The sequence below is a fragment of the Anopheles ziemanni genome, chromosome 3 (assembly GCF_943734765.1).
Source record: "Anopheles ziemanni chromosome 3, idAnoZiCoDA_A2_x.2, whole genome shotgun sequence".
Taxonomy (NCBI): domain Eukaryota; kingdom Metazoa; phylum Arthropoda; class Insecta; order Diptera; family Culicidae; genus Anopheles; species Anopheles ziemanni.
Window position 1 is genome coordinate 78,485,732 of NC_080706.1, and position 17,062 is coordinate 78,502,793.

The window sequence follows — 17,062 nt, forward strand, 5'->3', positions numbered from 1 at the left end:
GACAGGCTCGGCCATTTTTGCATAGCGGATTTATTTACACCAGAACAGAACTGCCGCACGACGTTCGATACGACACACGAAAATTCGGATACTTTTTACTCAACGCTATTTTTGTCATCTACGATCTTTCGATATATTTTGGTTTGTTTAAACATGTAATATTTATCTGAGTTTGTCGAACTTTTTTTGATTCTTGTTTCCTTTTTTTGCTATTTGTTTCGATTTTTGTTCTGTTTTTTGTTCTTGTTTCACTCAAATAGTTTGGTACGTTTACGTTTTTCTTAGTCGTTCTATTTTTATCACATGTTCAAGTTTTATGATTGGTTTGTTACTCTATTGTGTTTCCGATTTATTCAATCCTTTGTCATATCATTTTAACGCAATTGGTTAGTCAATAATTGGTATAGGTTACCGGGTATTTTGTTCATGTTTCACATTGACATTTTTCTAGTGTTACAATGTTTATATTATTTTACTTTTCTGTGGTTATATGAATTCATAAGCTACATTTTACACATCTGTCACTGTATCTGGTTTCATCAGTTACATTTTCCCGACGAAAACTTCTTTTTCTTTTGTTTTTTGTTTTCCTTGGACCCTTCAGAATCATTCAAAAATTCTCATAATTTATTTAAAATCAATTATCCTAAACCATGTGCCCCTCGCTGCATTGTTGTGCAACTCGAAACTGGAGTATTATTGCCGCTCCCCATCGAATAATCAACAACTGGACAGCAGCGAACCGTGCCGTTTGCAAAATGCCTCGGCACACTTGTCCGTAAGTACCTTCCCGGCGTCGTCATGCCGAGTGGGCAAACGGTTGGCCAACAGAGGTAACCCGAATTAACCCCGATGGGCGGATGGATCTATGCCATCATGCTCTTGGTTGGTTGGTTGGTTGAATTTAAAAATAGCTTGATGAAATAAATTGATAAAAAGCGTGTATTTATTAAACTGTTTACTACGGTTAGGATGAAACGGGCGCGGGTCACGAGGGGAGTAATGGGGTGGGGGAGGCGGCAGAGACGATCTGATGTTTTTCGCACACGACGAAGGGCTGTTTGTTTCCTTTTCCGTTGGTTCGTTTCTTTCTTCCTCCTCGGTGTTGTTTACCTCGTTTGGTTCTTTCGAGCTCTGCGGGCGTTTGAGGGGCTTGGCCGCACGAGACCGGGGTCTCTGGGTGTCTGAGGGGGGTAGTGATAGTGGCCACTCGAACAGAATTTACCCTCCGTGTGTGTGTATGTTGAGCCCCGGTTAAATGTGGCCATTTTTGCGATGACCGCATGTGTGGACGTTTGTTTGCTTCCATTTGGCGTCGAGCGCCAGAATCGAGGGAATGTTTGCCTTTTTGCAGAGCGTGCCAAATGCCATCGAATGTTGTTTGTGGGAAAAGGACCGTGCGGAGTTTGTGATTATGTGGCCGTTGGTGTGTGTGTGCGTGCGTGTGTATGACGGTGGGCAAGATTTCACGCTCTCTGAGTACATTCGCACCCGACGAGCGAGTGGTCAGATCAGCGACAAGAAAGGTCGAGCTCCGTAGGGGTGAAGGGTGGTTTGGGATGTGTGTGTGTGTGTTTTAGTACGATTATCGGAACAACACTGGCTGGCGTTGGCCGCGGAACATGGCGTCAAGGTCGGCCGTTTTCGGCGGAAGCCGCGATAGGAGAGCGCAACCCCGAGTGCGGAACAAAAACAAGCCGTTGGCGAAAACGGATCATATTTCATGCGCAGCGCGCCGGCGATGGGTTTTATCGTATCGCCCCGGATCCGTGGTGGGCGATAAATTACGACTAATTGTTAGTGGAGCGATTAGCAAATAAGTTTCTGGCTGGCATGTAAATATCGGCGAAGCTATGAATATCAGATTAGGGGCAGACTAATTGCTCGATGGCCCAAAGATTGAGAATGTTTTGCGTTGATTGAAAATAATCGTTTTTTTTTTGGGAAGAAAAAAAAAAGTTTCATCTCGATTCTGGATATCGAATGCACCAAGAAAGCCTGTACTTGTCGAAAGGGATTGTCAAAGAACGCCATCCAAAAGCCTCACTCTACAGCCTTCGTTACATACTGAACACACAAATTGGAATGGAAGAAGATAAAAGGGTGAATCGCTCAAGAAAAGAATATAGGCGGGGATGGGTGAAAGGGTTGGAGGGCCTCTAGAGAAGGAAAAAAACTGAACCTCCTTTGCGCCGCGCGGAAGAGATTGCACGGCTGTGTTTGTTCAGGAAATTGAATGACAAATATTGTGACAGTGAAGTGGATAAAAGAACCGGAGCGCCAAAAAGGAGATGCCGTACCGGGTGAGTGTGTCTGTGTGTGTGTGTGTTTGGAAAAGGCGACCGGAGGCGTTACATTTTGCCACGACAAGGTGGGAGGAAAGGTCCCCCGGTGGGGAGGAAAACAAAAGTCCCAGAGGAATATTAAGCAAAACGAAGCGCGAATCGTGGGCGACTTCAGGGGCGCACATATGGCGGTATATATTGATTTTTGTCACAAAACCGAAGTTTTTCTAAACAAACATCATTAAAAGAGTGCACTTTTTATCGGGTTTTGTCAAAAAAGGGCTTTCCAATTTCGTATCAATTAGAACATCAATCACCTTTTGAGTAAAGTCTTTGCCATAGAGGCTAGATACTACTCTTTATTGTTAATGCTTCTTCAGCATTCTATTACAAATCGATTCAATTTTATCTCGCACTTAAACATACCTCTCTTATTTGTTACCGTAATTGTGAAACTAATCCCTTCTGACATTCCTGGAGTGACTTTACATTTTTATTGTCAACCTTCCCTGATGTTGATCATTATCGCAAACGAAATGAGGACCATCAAACTCTTCCAGGGCGAACGTAAGTAAAGCATCCCATAACGAAGATCTATGGTCCCGGAGAAACTATATGAACGCCATAAAGATAACGTTAAGCACATATCGAGACTTTGCATCGCTTTATTGGTTATTTGAACCCTCCGTCAAACGCATCCTCATTCGTAAGAAGTGTGGAGGGAAAGCAAATTGCTCTGCGTCGAATAAGATTGAGTGCTTCCGGGAATGTGAGCGTAGCTGTTAGATTCATTTAAACACTTCAAACACTGAACGGTTGAGCCTTTGTTTTGCCGGCTAGCGCAGCTCTCGCTGCCAAGTCATTTTTCACCACCGGTTTCCGTGGGGCACTGGAATCATGGAGGCGCCTGGTGCTTCGTGCGACGATTGTTGGCAAAAGGATTGGCTTTGTGTGTTTTTATGGGTGTTCGGGTTCGTGTAGGCGTATACGTGTGCTTTATTAAATCCCACCGGTGTGTCTGCTCCGAGTGACACGGATGGAATTTCCCATCAGCATCAAATTGTGCTCGCCGGGTTTTTTTTCCTTTGCTACACCGAAAGCCAAAGCTCCCGTTTCATTGGGCCCGAATCGATAAAATGGATGTTATCATACGGCCGCCGGAGGTGAGAGCAGAAGGTGTTCGCTTTCCACCAACCTTCCATCTCCCAAGCTCGGTCTCGTAAAGTGACACGTGATACGGTTTAATTATGGCCGGCGTTTTTCCTCAATTTCGAAACCCCCCTCCGGTTCGGTGGCCAGTTTTTCGCCTGCCGGTAACGACCTTGCAGGCAGTATACCGTGCCGCCGTAAAAGTCGTCTTGGTTTCTCCGGTCATCCAATGGTACGTAATAAGCAGCCTGATGGATGCCATTTTATTTCCATGCCGTTTCCTTAAATGGTTCAGTGCAACCGTTGAATGAATTTCTTATTTTTGTCCTGATTTAAAACTGTCATACTTTTGAAATAAAAATCACTCTTAAACGCCTCGCTCGCTGCTGGATAACGACAAAGTACAAAGTCACGAAACGAGAAATAGCGAAGGAAAAGTTTAATCTCATCTCATTTCCACCGCCAAACGATGTACATCGCCTTTTGTGCGTGTGTGTATGTGTGTTGGTGTGAGGACATTCCGAGCGACATTAGATGCTTGATGCGAAGGAAAAATAGAATATACGAGCGTCAAAGCGCCCGGGTTGGGAGACGAATTAATCGGCTTGTGAAGCGAAGGGAAAATCCGCCCGGGCGAAAGGAGCACAAGCCCCGGCCAATGTAACGCGTTACCACGGGCCTTATAAAAGACGTGGCAAACGGCGGCGGCAGCAACAGCAGCAGCACACGATGTGTTGCGAAATGAGTTTTGACTCGCAGGGATTTCGCTTCCTTTCTTCTTTTCTTCGCATTCCCTTTTTTTCCACATGAAACCTGACGAAATCGTTTCGCAAATGCTCATCATCATGACGGCGTCGTCGCTCACGACGGCTCACGGCGCGATGGGGATGATCCTGGCTTCCTGTTGACGCCAGGAACCCCCCCGGTACGCACCGTCCCGCCACCGGCAAGCGTTCCGCGAGTGTGGATATCACTCAAAAACCAAAGGAAGGAAAAAATATGGAAACATAAATTGATGACAGATTCATGGGCGCACGATGTTTACCGGAGCGATTCCGAAAGGCGCAAACGCTCCGGGTCGGTGCTGTGGTGGTGGAGGTGCGGTTTTTGGATAACGATGCTGCATCTGCCACCATCATCATGTTCGTTGTAAAAGGGAAAAACGAAAAGAAAAAGCTGGAAGCGCAAAGCAAAGAATTACTGCGCCGTCGAGCTGATCCCCGGTCCACCGGGAACGCGGGGGGAAGCGGATGGGGCGACGAAAGTGATCAAACGATAATTGATGCCCAGGGAGCTGAGAAACTGAGCCGAGGAGATGGGAAAATTGTGTAACGCGAGTTAATGTTGGCGATTTAGAGGGATGATGTGTGCCCGGACTGATGGAAACTCGTGTACATGCGGTCGGAATTTGAAGCACCGGTGGCGGCATTGGATGGGTGTTGTAAATGGTTACCAAGGAATTATTTGCACGACAAGACGCTTAGGATGATGTTTCTTTAATCATTTTGTGTAACAATGTTAAAAAGAAAACCAAATGGGTAGCAAGGATTTGTTTTTACAAATCAACTTTCTTAGCTTTCTTTGCAACCTACCTAGCGTTTGATTTATTTTCTTGCATTAAAAATGCAAAAACAAAAACTCTAGTGTGGCAGCGGTGGGATTCGAACCCACGCCACCGAAGTGACTGGTGCCTTAAACCAGCGCCTTAGACCGCTCGGCCACGCTACCTGTGTGCATGGAGCTGCGTTCGTTTGGGATCGCAAGCGCTACCGATTTCGGCACGACCGTTCAAAAATAACTCACGCACAAGCACAAGCTTCTATTGCTTGCTAGCCTAGGCATCGTTCCGCGACTTCAACAACGTTGTGGACTTAATCAAAGCTTTACAATGCCTTGAAACAGAGAGGTCGGTAAACATAGCGAGATCAAGAATATAAATACATGTGCGTTCGCATAGTCCGGGCCAGTGTTTCTCAAGCAGCTTTTTATTGCGGTGCACATAAATACGATTTTTTAAATTAAATGTAACTTTAACATGCGAATCTTAGATCTATAGTTTCCACTAAACTGTGGACTAACACGCACTTAAGAAATTCTCATATTTCGATCAAGGATAATTGAAATAATGTGATTCCTTTATAACTCATGTTGTTTGTTTAAGAACAATTCTTTAAAAAATTGCAAAACTACTAATCAAACCAATCTAGATAGTATGTGAGATCTATTGTAGTTTAAAGATTGCTGTATAGTTTTTGGATAGGTGGCTTTTAATCATGCACAATTGATATCTAAATTAATATCCTACATTTAAGTAATGATTTTGAGGTTTTATCAATTTTATTTATGTCTAGTTGAAAACTAAAACTATTGAAAACACAGAAGTACGTACCTCCAGATTACTTTATAATGTTGTAGATAGGTGACTTTTAATCCCGCAAAATTGCTTTTCAAATAAATTTCCTACGTTTAAGTAATGATTGTGAGGTTTTATCAATTTTATTTGCATCTAGTTGAAAACTGGAACTATTATAAAATATTAGATAACAGAAGACCGCAGCTCAAAAATGCAAAAGCGTGTTTTTTGATAAATGATGTTTTGATAGTGAAACAAACTCGGACAAAACATACGTACAAACAAGCAAATTGCTTGTGATTGTAATACAAAGATCGTTCAAAATCAAAGATCGTTCATACTAATCGTTCAAAACAAACGAATTAAGAACTTAAACCATTTAAGTCGAAGTCATATCAACACATCGTTTGTAGCCGAAACGCTACATATATAACAGTCGTTGCAATTTCATTCGCTATCATTTTTTACCGTTGATTGAGTATGTAAATTTGGTGGTCATTGTGATTGAGAAGCCCTGGTCCATGGCGTTTGGGCACACCCAGCGCCAGAGGAAGACGTTGAATGTCCGGCCAGGGGAGCGGCTCGGTACACGTAATACTACAGCACATACACCGAGCATGTTTATCAATAAACAAGCACTCCAATTATCGAAGATTCTCTCCGCCTATTAAACAACGCGTGCGAGGGAACGGGACGGGAAGCAACGGGAGTCGCGAGCAAAGGAGGTGCCGTACCAACCCCAACCCCCTCGCAAGGCAGACCAGATGTTTGACTAAGCGCTTATCTGGCTGCCCGTCCGTTCGTTGGCTAGTGCTCGCCGGTTGCCGGTTCGTTCGCCAGCCGCTCTTGCTGTCCGCGAGGCATCCGTTTTCCAACCTCACCCCCCGGCAAAGAGGCTGGGTGGCTCCGAGAGCGTTCAGTTCCTTCATTCGCACTCCAGCACACGCTTATCTGCATTTTAGCTTTTTTTTTGTTGTTGTTGTTCACTCTTCCGCAATTATATACTGACTGATAAATGGCTTAATAGGCACAAACCTCTCGCTGTACTTGAGTCCGTGTGTCTATACCCCTCCCAGTGGGAGGGTGGTTTACACAACGATCAAGCAGTGTGTGTGTGTGTGTGCCGCCGATGGAACCATGTAACCGGGGTCGAGGGATGGATCGGCGGGCGGCAGCCGGATTGCATAATTCTGATCTGGAATAGCATCGAACCGCATCGATTGGCTGCTCATTTGCAGTTGAATGTGGGATGCTTCGTCAACATTGGTAAAATGCATCGCACACACCGATTGCGAGATAATCTCCATGGCATCATGTATTGTACGTCCCATTTGCATGTAGCAATCATTGTTCGGATTCGGCGGACGGAAAATCTCCTGAAACACAAAAAAAGAACGCACATAATACACCCATTTTCACCAACATGCATTACAGCCGCTTTTGTGCGTATTATTTCTGCAACCTTTTATTTCTTGTTTTATTTACATATTTGGAGAAATAAAATGCACACACATGTTTTTCACGTTGCACGCAGCATACAGCCAGCGGCGGTTGCCATTGTGTTGCCAGTGCAACAATAAACCCCGTTTGAACAATCAAACCAGCGATGGCTGCATGCAAACGGTATTTTCTTTCCGAATGTTCAGCGATCGAAAGCCCATTTTAATTTAAAATCCGCTCAATTATGACGTGTTGCTACGAAACAAGCGAACATGACAAAAGAAGCCATGTTGGCGTGTTTTAATGTGCATTTGTTTACATCGAAAAATAATTAAACATTGCTTGTGCGCATACATACGACAGTTCGTTACTGGCAAAAGTGATTGCTAGGTTTGATTCAAACACTTCCAGGCTAATTATCGCGCTAATGTAAGCGTTCAATTTGAAAAGCAGATTTTAGGTGACCTTAAAACGTATCACTTAACTCGTAAATGAGATTTTAGTGATCTTTTGTCGTTTCACAAATATTCGGAAGTCCAACTAAACGAAAGTATGAGCAAATAAGTGCTAATGTCGTACGAAATAAAAATTCTCTATTTCGGCGAACTCTGTTTCAGTATAAAATATTGGTTATAATTTCCAAACAGTAGACTATTTTTTTCGAGTATTCACAAAAGTTTCCTTCTAACCTATATATCAAGATGTGTTTTTGTCATTTTCATCATTCTATCATTTTTGTTCGTGGGTTATCCAGTTTTATTTTGATTTTTATTAAATTGATGTGTGGTTGGAATACTCTCGTTTGCTCAAATGAAGATAATGTCATTTTCTGTTCGAAGAGATTATTGATAAACATGTCGACGAGTGTATTTCGTCGATCGAAGGCTTATTTTTGTTGTGATTTATTCAATAAGAAAACGCTTCCTTATTTTTCTTAATAAGGATAATGCTACTGTAAAGTAATGATGTATTTTCCTAGAACGCAGTATTCTTTTTTCTAAAACAAAAAAGCATAAAATATGGCACTTTGTTGTTGTGTGATGAAGTAAATCCTTTGACTGCTCTGAACTGTACTCGATAATCCGACACTCTTTTTCCCGTCTTTTGCAAATAGACGTTCCGACGCTTGTCCGATCGGATTTAACTGATTGGGGCCTTGATCACAGTGACTCCCCCCATCATCGCTAGGTGACCATCCACCGCACCTCCGTTTCTCCCCAGTTCGGGATAATCCTTCCACAAACGAATCGGATTCCAGCTCACTCAACCCCGCGCCCTCCCCGCCATCATATACAGAACCGAGTAAAGCGAAAAATAAAAATGGCCCCTTCGTGCCAAACAAAAACATCTATTGTTCGCCATGGGCACCATGTTGGACCGTCGTTGTTGGATTTTGTGATGGCGCGCGCAGGGGTGGAGGCTTTATTGTTTTGCTGCTGCTGAGTGCTGCCGGGCGACGACCATTTTGGTTCGTCCATTAATCCGTACGCTTTCGGGGCGCACGTGCAAATGAAAACAAACTGCACGGGAGAGCACACCACCAGGGGGGTGGAGAATGGGTGAACTTCAACCGGATCATGATGAATTTAAATAAGCGATTAATTGTGATACAAATTCACTGTGGCCGGCTTTGCTTGCTGCTTCCAGCCGGGCCAATGTGGTTGCCTACGTAGGGCGGCATGCATTCGATGGAGGGTTTGAACGCTAACAATCGAGTGTTTGGTTCGTTCGCGCCGTGAACGAGCTGTCATAGCAACTGACAGTTGGCCAATAAAGTCGTATAAAAATGTGCTGGCTCTGAAATTAGATCATCTTGCGTTCGTGCACGGCCATGTGCTGTCCGGATCAACTGTCCCCACGAATGTGAAGTCAAATGCATCGTGATGCTGGAGGGGTTGCTCATTGGCGTGAGCGCTTGGTGGTGCGTGGTGTTTGGCTGTCTTTTCAGTCAAAGTTGTTTAACATAAGCCAGAGCTCCATGCAGAGCAATACTAATCAGCCAGGCGCGAGAGCACGTTAAAGTGGTGGAAAAAAAAACGCCGTAGGGAAGATTTCAGCAGGGTGTGGGGGTGAAGGATTTGCGTGTTTGTTTTAACACGTAATGTTTTCGCACACTTCAACGCACCCGATGCCGCGGGTCCCGCAAATGAGGATTGATTACAGGACTTTTTTTTCTTCATTCAGTGTGTTTATTCTCGGCCAGATAATGAAAAGTGACGGTCGCTGAATGGCGTGTCCTCTGTTGATGAAGAACGTCATCCCGTTGGGGTTCGTTAACACTGGACGGTGGTAATTGGCAACCATTTTTATCCCGACCGAAAATGCATAATGCGCAACATGATGGACATGGAGCGATTTTTGTACCAGTGAAAAACCTTTCTTAAGCTGCGGATAGACGGATGCAATATTTCAATGCAATGAAATAAAATTTGACATTTCTACCTAAAATGACAGTCATTGCAATATTTCTATGCGTATTTCATTGCAACATTGCAAAGATCCAAACGGGGAGGTTAACCATCGAAATATTGCTTTCACTGTCATTTTTGGTAGGAATGTCAAATTTTATTTCATTGCAGTGAAATATTGCATCCGTCTATCCGCAGCTTTACATATCTTAACTTTTCTTTTCTTGACAGATCCCTGTTTAATGTCTTTGTTTTTTGTGTTCGATTCTTTGGTCTTTGTTTGTTGTTCTATTTGGTTTTTACTTCCTTGTAATCAACTGTTCTTTCTTTTCTTTTTTACACAAGAGAAAAGTTTCAGGGTTTTCATAGTTTTTTTCCCGATGGTTATATGTATTGTACAAATAAAATGTTAAATGTTACCACTTAAAACTGAGTATCATAATGTCGCCACACATGCCTGAAATATGGTGTTAAGGTTCCAATTCGGAGAATACCAATAGCAATTTATTGTTAGAAGTTGTAAGTGAAACATGTAAAACTCTTAAATGATAAAAATGTTGTACTACTACTACTACTACTACAATTACCTTCCTTCCTTACTTCCTTCCTATCATTCCAGTGATAATATACCAGGATATTGTACCTCTCTTTCGATCGAATTTGTCTCCGCTGGTTGGGTAATTATTTCAATTAGGACTTACATGAAACACCTGCATAGGTTTCTGAACTAATATTCTGAGAAGAAAGCTATGGTGCAAGTGTACGGAAATGGCTATTAGTCACCGCAAACATAAGCATCGTTTCCGTTTGCGTCGGTTTGTGTAAGATTTTAAGCGCCCCAATGAATTACAGCGGCAAACATTTAACCATTTTCTTCGGTTGTGATCCTCGCGAAGGCATCTGTACCTACATAAGTTTCTTCGCAAAACAATGACGATTGTTGGAAATTCATTTTAAACATCCACCTGCACCTCACCGATGGAACAAATGGCTACACGGGTACGAATAATGTCAGTTCCGGGACGTTTTTCCTTCCCGATTCGCTCCCGACTTATTCCGTCGTGTGGCGTACTCCAGGACAGGGCTAGGTTTAATGATTATTGATACGGTTATGGTAGGGAGTATCATCATTTAGAGGTTCGTTTTAATCCATTATTGTGCTTTGTCTGTTTAACGTCTTCGGTACTAAATCGAAGGTATTTATTTTATAGGCGACCAAAGTTCCGGGCGCATTCCCTTATGCCCGATACGTGCGGCATAAAATGGAGGAATTATATCTCCCTGGCTGCTTCCCGGAAGAAACTCCAACGGCTGTAAGGTATTGGTCAGTTTTGAGGAGACTGTCTTACCCTTCGCTTCGCCCCGAAAAGCTCGGAAAGAACAAATGATTCACGGCATTCGTTTGTTGGTAAGAAAATCTCCTTACCCTGAAACACGCCGTTTCATTTCGTTTTTCGTACATATTCGTCCTGGGGGAACGTGTCTGGCCCGAGCGGGCAATGGTAGAGGAAAATGAGAAAGACCAGAACCGGGCAGCGACGGCCAGAACAGAAGATTTTCACGACAACCGAGGGGAGGATGGGCGGCCGGTGGACAGAAAACGGCGAAGAACGTTTCGAGTTCCCGCTGGAGTCGTCGCATTTATTGTGATTACCTTAATGAGTCCATATTATCTATCGTAAATTATTTTATGACTCGCTATTAATGCCAGGGCCTACTGGGTGTACCCTTCGGTGTGTCTATGTGTGTTCCCTGTTTGTCTTTCGGTCTTTACTCTCCCCACGGCCATCCGTCGGGTTGTTGTAGCCTCGAAGAAGGTTTTGCTGGTCTGTGGACCTCCGCGCGGTCGACAGTGTCGGTCTCCTTGAGGTGAGCGAAGAGGTAATTAGCTGCAGGGTGTTAAAGGACGCATGCTGCATGATTGGAGATGGCAGCAGGGGTTGTAATAAAAACCATCCGACAAACGCGGCATCCCTTTGCCCTATGCATCATGCGTAGTGTATGTGTGTGTGTGTGTGTAGGAGCTTGCAGAATTCCTCTTTCTCTACTGCCCTCGCTTGGGGTACGAAATCAAGAAGCTGCTGCCGAAGCTGCTGCCGAAGCTGGTACGATTGAACGGACAGAAAAATAATCGAGAATCGATTGTTAATTAAAGCAATCATTCGGGAAACGGCAGAAGCAATCGAATCGCAAAAACGCCCGATATCACGAACATGTCCCCTCTTGCAACGGATGTGAGCCATCAGTTTAGACGTAATAGCGGTGGAGATCGTCTTCCACTGTGACCATTATTTGTTGTGTAAGCTATCTGTGCAAATCGCCATGGTGACTAAAGACGTTTTCCGACCAGGTAACGAAGGTGTACACATGGTGAAGAGATAAAGAAGCGAGAGATTAGTGAGGCAAGTCAATCAAGCAGGCCGTTTGCTTAGCGCATACTGATAAGGAAGCTGCACCAAATATATTTCATCTAATCGGATCTGTGCTGCCCTCGGCTCGGGGTTTGGGAAAGGGATTAGCGTGGGAGGGAGAAAGAAATAAAATTTTAAATGAAAGCTGATACCCTCAACAGGTTCCATGGTGTAATGGTTAGCACTTTGGACTCTGAATCCAACGATCCGAGTTCAAATCTCGGTGGGACCTACAATTTCTTTTATTTACAAAGGAGGCGTGACATTTGTCGTCCTGCTGCTGCTGCTCTATTATTATTCCTCACAAACCACATCGTTGTTATTATTTATCTAACACTTTCACGATCGATATAATAAAAAAGTGTACGTTTTAGCTAATGTGTGTTTTTAGAATATCAAAATTGGGTAAATTGACACTACTTTAAACTTACTTTCTAATTCGTAACGCATAAAATACGGCAATTATACTTTCCTTTTTTTATGTTATTGAATATTATTTTATGTACGAAGGAAGCGTGAGATTTGTAGTCTTGCTGCTCTTTTATTATTCCCCACAATCATATCATTGCTATTTTTCTAACACGCATACCAATCGATGTCATATAAGGATATGTTTTTAGGCTAATGTGAGATTTAGAACATCAAAATTGGCTAAATTAACAGCTTTAAACTTACTTTCTGATTCGTAGTGTTGTGAAATATGATAATAGTCAACGCTAGTGTAAAGCTATTTTTAATTCGTGTAAGGGACCACAGTGGTGGTATTTTTTTGTACGAACTTTACACCATGTTATAGCATTCTTTCTTCCTAGCAAACGGTGTTTGGAAAAGAGGACAGCACAACCTTAAAGGAATATTGAACCGACACTTCAAAGTTCAAAAACTGCCACCGGTCCAATGAAATCGTCCCCATTTTGATAAGCCACTTGCGTGACGTTCGATTGCCACTGTTGGCGCAAAAACGGCTCAAAGAATAGCCGCCTTCGCACTTTAAAGCCCGTTGGAAGTCCATAAAATGATAATCCGATCTCGATTGTACAAAACGGGCCATCGAGTCTCGCGGTACAGCCAAAGAGCGTGCTTCAGGGACGAAGGGCCGGTTCTCGCACGCAAACCGGTTCCGCAGCGTCGCGAATCCGACCGGCGGCCCTGTACCAGTTTGCACCGGCATCATCACGGTGACACGGTCGTCGGACAAACTCTCCGGACGAGAGCCGCTGATAACGTGCCGTGCAGTTGTTGGACGGCTGTTGATTGACAGTCGCAGACGGGGCGAGGCGCAAACACGAGACAGAAGAGCGGAGGAGCAATGAATAATGTTACGGAAACAATCACGCACGATTGATTTGCTTTGACTTTCCCTGGGAGGGGTCGCGATTTATCAGCTGTGTAGGAACGAGCGATCCTATATTGCGCTGGTTACGTCAATGTGGCGGAAGAGAATGTCTTGCCGGCGATAGGCGATGGTTGATAAGAAAATTATTGAGAATTATTGAAGTGTAGAACACAGTCGCGAAAGCAGGTTGCTTGATTCTATTTACATTCTATTGGTTCATAGTTTTCTTTATTTAAAAAAATTTAAAAAGAATTTATATAACTCTCATGCCCTTATGACTCAATTGCCTTGTCGTTCTTAAACTTTATGTTACAAGTGTAAATTAAAACATATTGAAAAACAAACAAAAAACTCATCAATCAACCGAAACAAACTGTCACATTATCTAAACGATTAGCTCAAATCAGCCGCTTAGCGTCGCATATATTCGCGAGGAATCTTTGGCGTCAAACTGTTGTTGCGATTCGCGAACCTTTCGCCCGACCCATCTTGGCTGCCAAAAATATCAATTTCTTATTTTCGAAAATGACGACAGCGCCGGCTGATAGAGTGAGGTGCGAGCGTATTTTCGGTGCAGAAAAATATGACGCAACCGAGTAGTCGAGTTGAATCAGCCAGCTCTAAGAGGCTATAGGGACCCCGTGTACGCTCGCTTCTATTCCTGGTTTCCCTAACGCCGTTGGTGGGGAAACTAAACTGGGAATCTAAAAGGTTGGTGCGGGTGAGGCGATGGTTTGTGTTGGCGCTCGTGCAATTAGTTAAGCCCGAATGTTTAGGAATGCACTGAAACCAAGCTGTTTCCGTGGTGTAGTGGTTATCACATCCGCCTAACACGCGGAAGGCCCCCGGTTCGATCCCGGGCGGAAACACGAGCAAATTTTTTGTTTGCTCAAGAATCGATAGCGAGGGTTTGTCAGTGTTATTGTAAGAGGACAAAACTCTCCTGTAATTAAACTAATAAAAAATACAATTATGCTTTTTATCATTGAACAGTTGTAATGTGTTTAAAATTCACAATTTGTTTCGACTGAACCCAACTTCGCCTAATGAATGTTGTAGAATATCCATATTATTATAGCTCATATTCATGGTAAATTATGTTTCTCCACTCGAGATGACACTTGATGGCTGTCACAGATGACAAGTCTCGATCAGGAAATGACAAGATAAGGACGATAATGATATGAAATCAAGGCGATCGCTAGAAGACAACTCTTTTATCAGTTGTAATTGATTGAATAAAGATAATTAATATTTTGGTGCAATCCACAAGCCACCAAAATTAGCCTTTTTTAATCATTTGCAGCATATAATAAACAGTGACCGGCACAGAAAAGTGCCCACCTCGATATTTTTAAATTTTCGCTCAATATGTGTTTCTTAATCCAACTAAATACACTGCAAATATTTGTTATGTCTTGTTTTACATACTCTTTATGAGATTCACTTATGAGTTAGTGAAAACAAAAATATTTTAATTTAGAGCATAAAATAATAAATCCATCTATCTGAAATTACAGTGAAATAACATTTACTCTTTGACAAATGGGACATTCATACATGTATGATCACGTGTTTTATTCATGTTTGTTTGTAAATATACAATTTGTTAATATTACGTTTAGGTATCTAATTAATTTGAGTGTTACAATATTTTCCATAGCGTAAAATATGTTTTATGTATATACACTTATCTAGGTTTGGTTAATTTAAATGTTATTATCGAACGATAGTAACCAGTCAACTAGCATACATTCTTTATGTGCACAAAAATATAATCCGCCAGGCGTACCAAAACACCAAAGTTGTACAAAAATATATCAAAAATATTAAATTATTTGCATTTTCGAACAAATTTTGCTTTTCATTGTAACTTTCAATATTTGCGCTGTTTTTTTTTATTTGTCAAATGATAAAGGATGAAATGGTCCTTTCGCAGCAGGATTTTGAAATGATCTCCATTGTAGAAAGAGTTCTTTAGCACTATTTTATTTCTTATTATTTACGTAAAGTATGAAACGTCTTCCTGCGAACTTATTTTCCAACTTTTTCAAAAATATTATTTCCGTCATTTCAATTAACTAACAACAACGTAAGCATAAGATCCCTTTTATTTTTTTTTGTATACACTCGCATAGTTCCTTGGACGGATCCATAAGTAGAAAAGAAAATAAAAATCCTGCAATCCTGTTTATTCTCTCACAAACGGTTTGTCATTCGAGCGACACAAAAACCGAACCGTGAGGCAAATAAACCTCTTCACCGTGGACATCTTGTTGTGGACAACGAATTTATCAAAACAATTACCGATTGACGCGACATCACTGACAAACCAGGTCGGGCATGGATTCGGAAGCAAACTGTCACCAGTAAAAATGCGCCTCGTTTCCTAAAATAACAATCTGCGTCCTTTTGCGCTCCGGTTTCGAGCCGTCCTTGGCACCACCTGGCCCCGCTTGGCTGCTGTGCGTGTGTTTTGCAATTAATTGTGCGCGAGCAATACGCAACCGGGCTCGGGCGAGGATTTAGCATACATACACGCACACACAAAGGTCTCCTGGATTGTGTAATTGACGTCCTTAAGCGTCCGTACGGATCCGCTCGTCCGGAACTAATCACGTAGTCGCACGGTGCAAGGATTCCTTGTTCTTTCTGGTTTCTCCCCCCTCCCCGACCGTGGTACAATGTGTGGCCCCGTTGAAGGATTCTTCCTCTGAGTGCGTACGCCAAAGTACGCAGTTACGCAAACGCCGTTCTATGGCGCAACAGGGGGAAAAACCGCACGTTTAACTTCGACTCCGCTTGGGTCCGCCCGTTTCGCGAGCGCATATCGATCCGATCTCCACACTCAGCTTCTTTGAGAAGGAAAAAAGGTCGCAAATGGAAGGTATGCCATTCGGCCAGCATGCCCGGAAAGTACATGTTTATTTATGATTCCTATTAAGCGAACCGGTGGCACCGAATGGTTCCGGTTTCCTGCATCCCGAAGAGCGTCTTCTGCTTTGGTGAGCAGCTTACGGGTAAGGGAGGGAGTGGGACGAGAGGGACGAGCCAGGCCAAGGACGAAGGGATAAAAATGTCAATTAAAATCATGCAAGAATGTTGCTGCCATGGTAATCGGTTCGTCCCGGTCCCTTGTTGTCACTGGCTACTTGGATCGTTTTACAAGAGATTTCTTTTTCCCTTGTGTGTGTGTGTGCATATTTATATGAAATCAAGATTATGATGAGAAGGGATAAATTTGGGCCAGGTGGAAAAATGTGCCGTTCGACGATGACACATGACATTCGGTGGCGACAAAGAAACCGCAGGACTTTCGCGAACGACCCGGATCGAGTTTCCGTCGAAGAGTGGATTAGAGAAGCGTGAAGACGTGCACACAAGCACACGCACTCATGCTAATGTAAATCCCACCTCACTCGTCGTGTTATTGAGCGATATGAGCATGCCATCTCTCTTCTACCGTATCCTGCATCGTTCCAACATTTGTTTATCCTTTTCCGCGCTGTCGTCGGGTGACATTTTCCATTCCCTGTACTCGGTGGTGGAAAACCCCACCGTTGTTTGTCAAACGGATTAGGCCGTAAGCTAGAGGCAGGAGTTCGGGTGAAGAGTACGGGCAGAGTACAACAAAGAGTAAATGTTAAGCTTCCCAAAAGGTGCGCCCGTACGCGTTGTGT

The 17,062-nt window shown here is 43.2% G+C and overlaps 3 non-coding genes across 3 annotated transcripts; 2 read left to right on the forward strand and 1 right to left on the reverse strand.

Moving 5' to 3' along the window:
- Positions 1-5,080: 5,080 nt before the first annotated feature.
- On the reverse strand, positions 5,081-5,162 carry Trnal-aag (transfer RNA leucine (anticodon AAG)). Its single transcript has one exon. It is a non-coding gene; the product is annotated as a tRNA-Leu (tRNA).
- Positions 5,163-12,206: 7,044 nt separating this feature from the next.
- On the forward strand, positions 12,207-12,278 carry Trnaq-cug (transfer RNA glutamine (anticodon CUG)). The gene has a single exon. It is a non-coding gene; the product is annotated as a tRNA-Gln (tRNA).
- Positions 12,279-14,178: 1,900 nt separating this feature from the next.
- Trnav-aac (transfer RNA valine (anticodon AAC)) lies at positions 14,179-14,251 on the forward strand. The gene has a single exon. It is a non-coding gene; the product is annotated as a tRNA-Val (tRNA).
- The last annotated feature ends 2,811 nt before the right edge of the window (positions 14,252-17,062 follow it).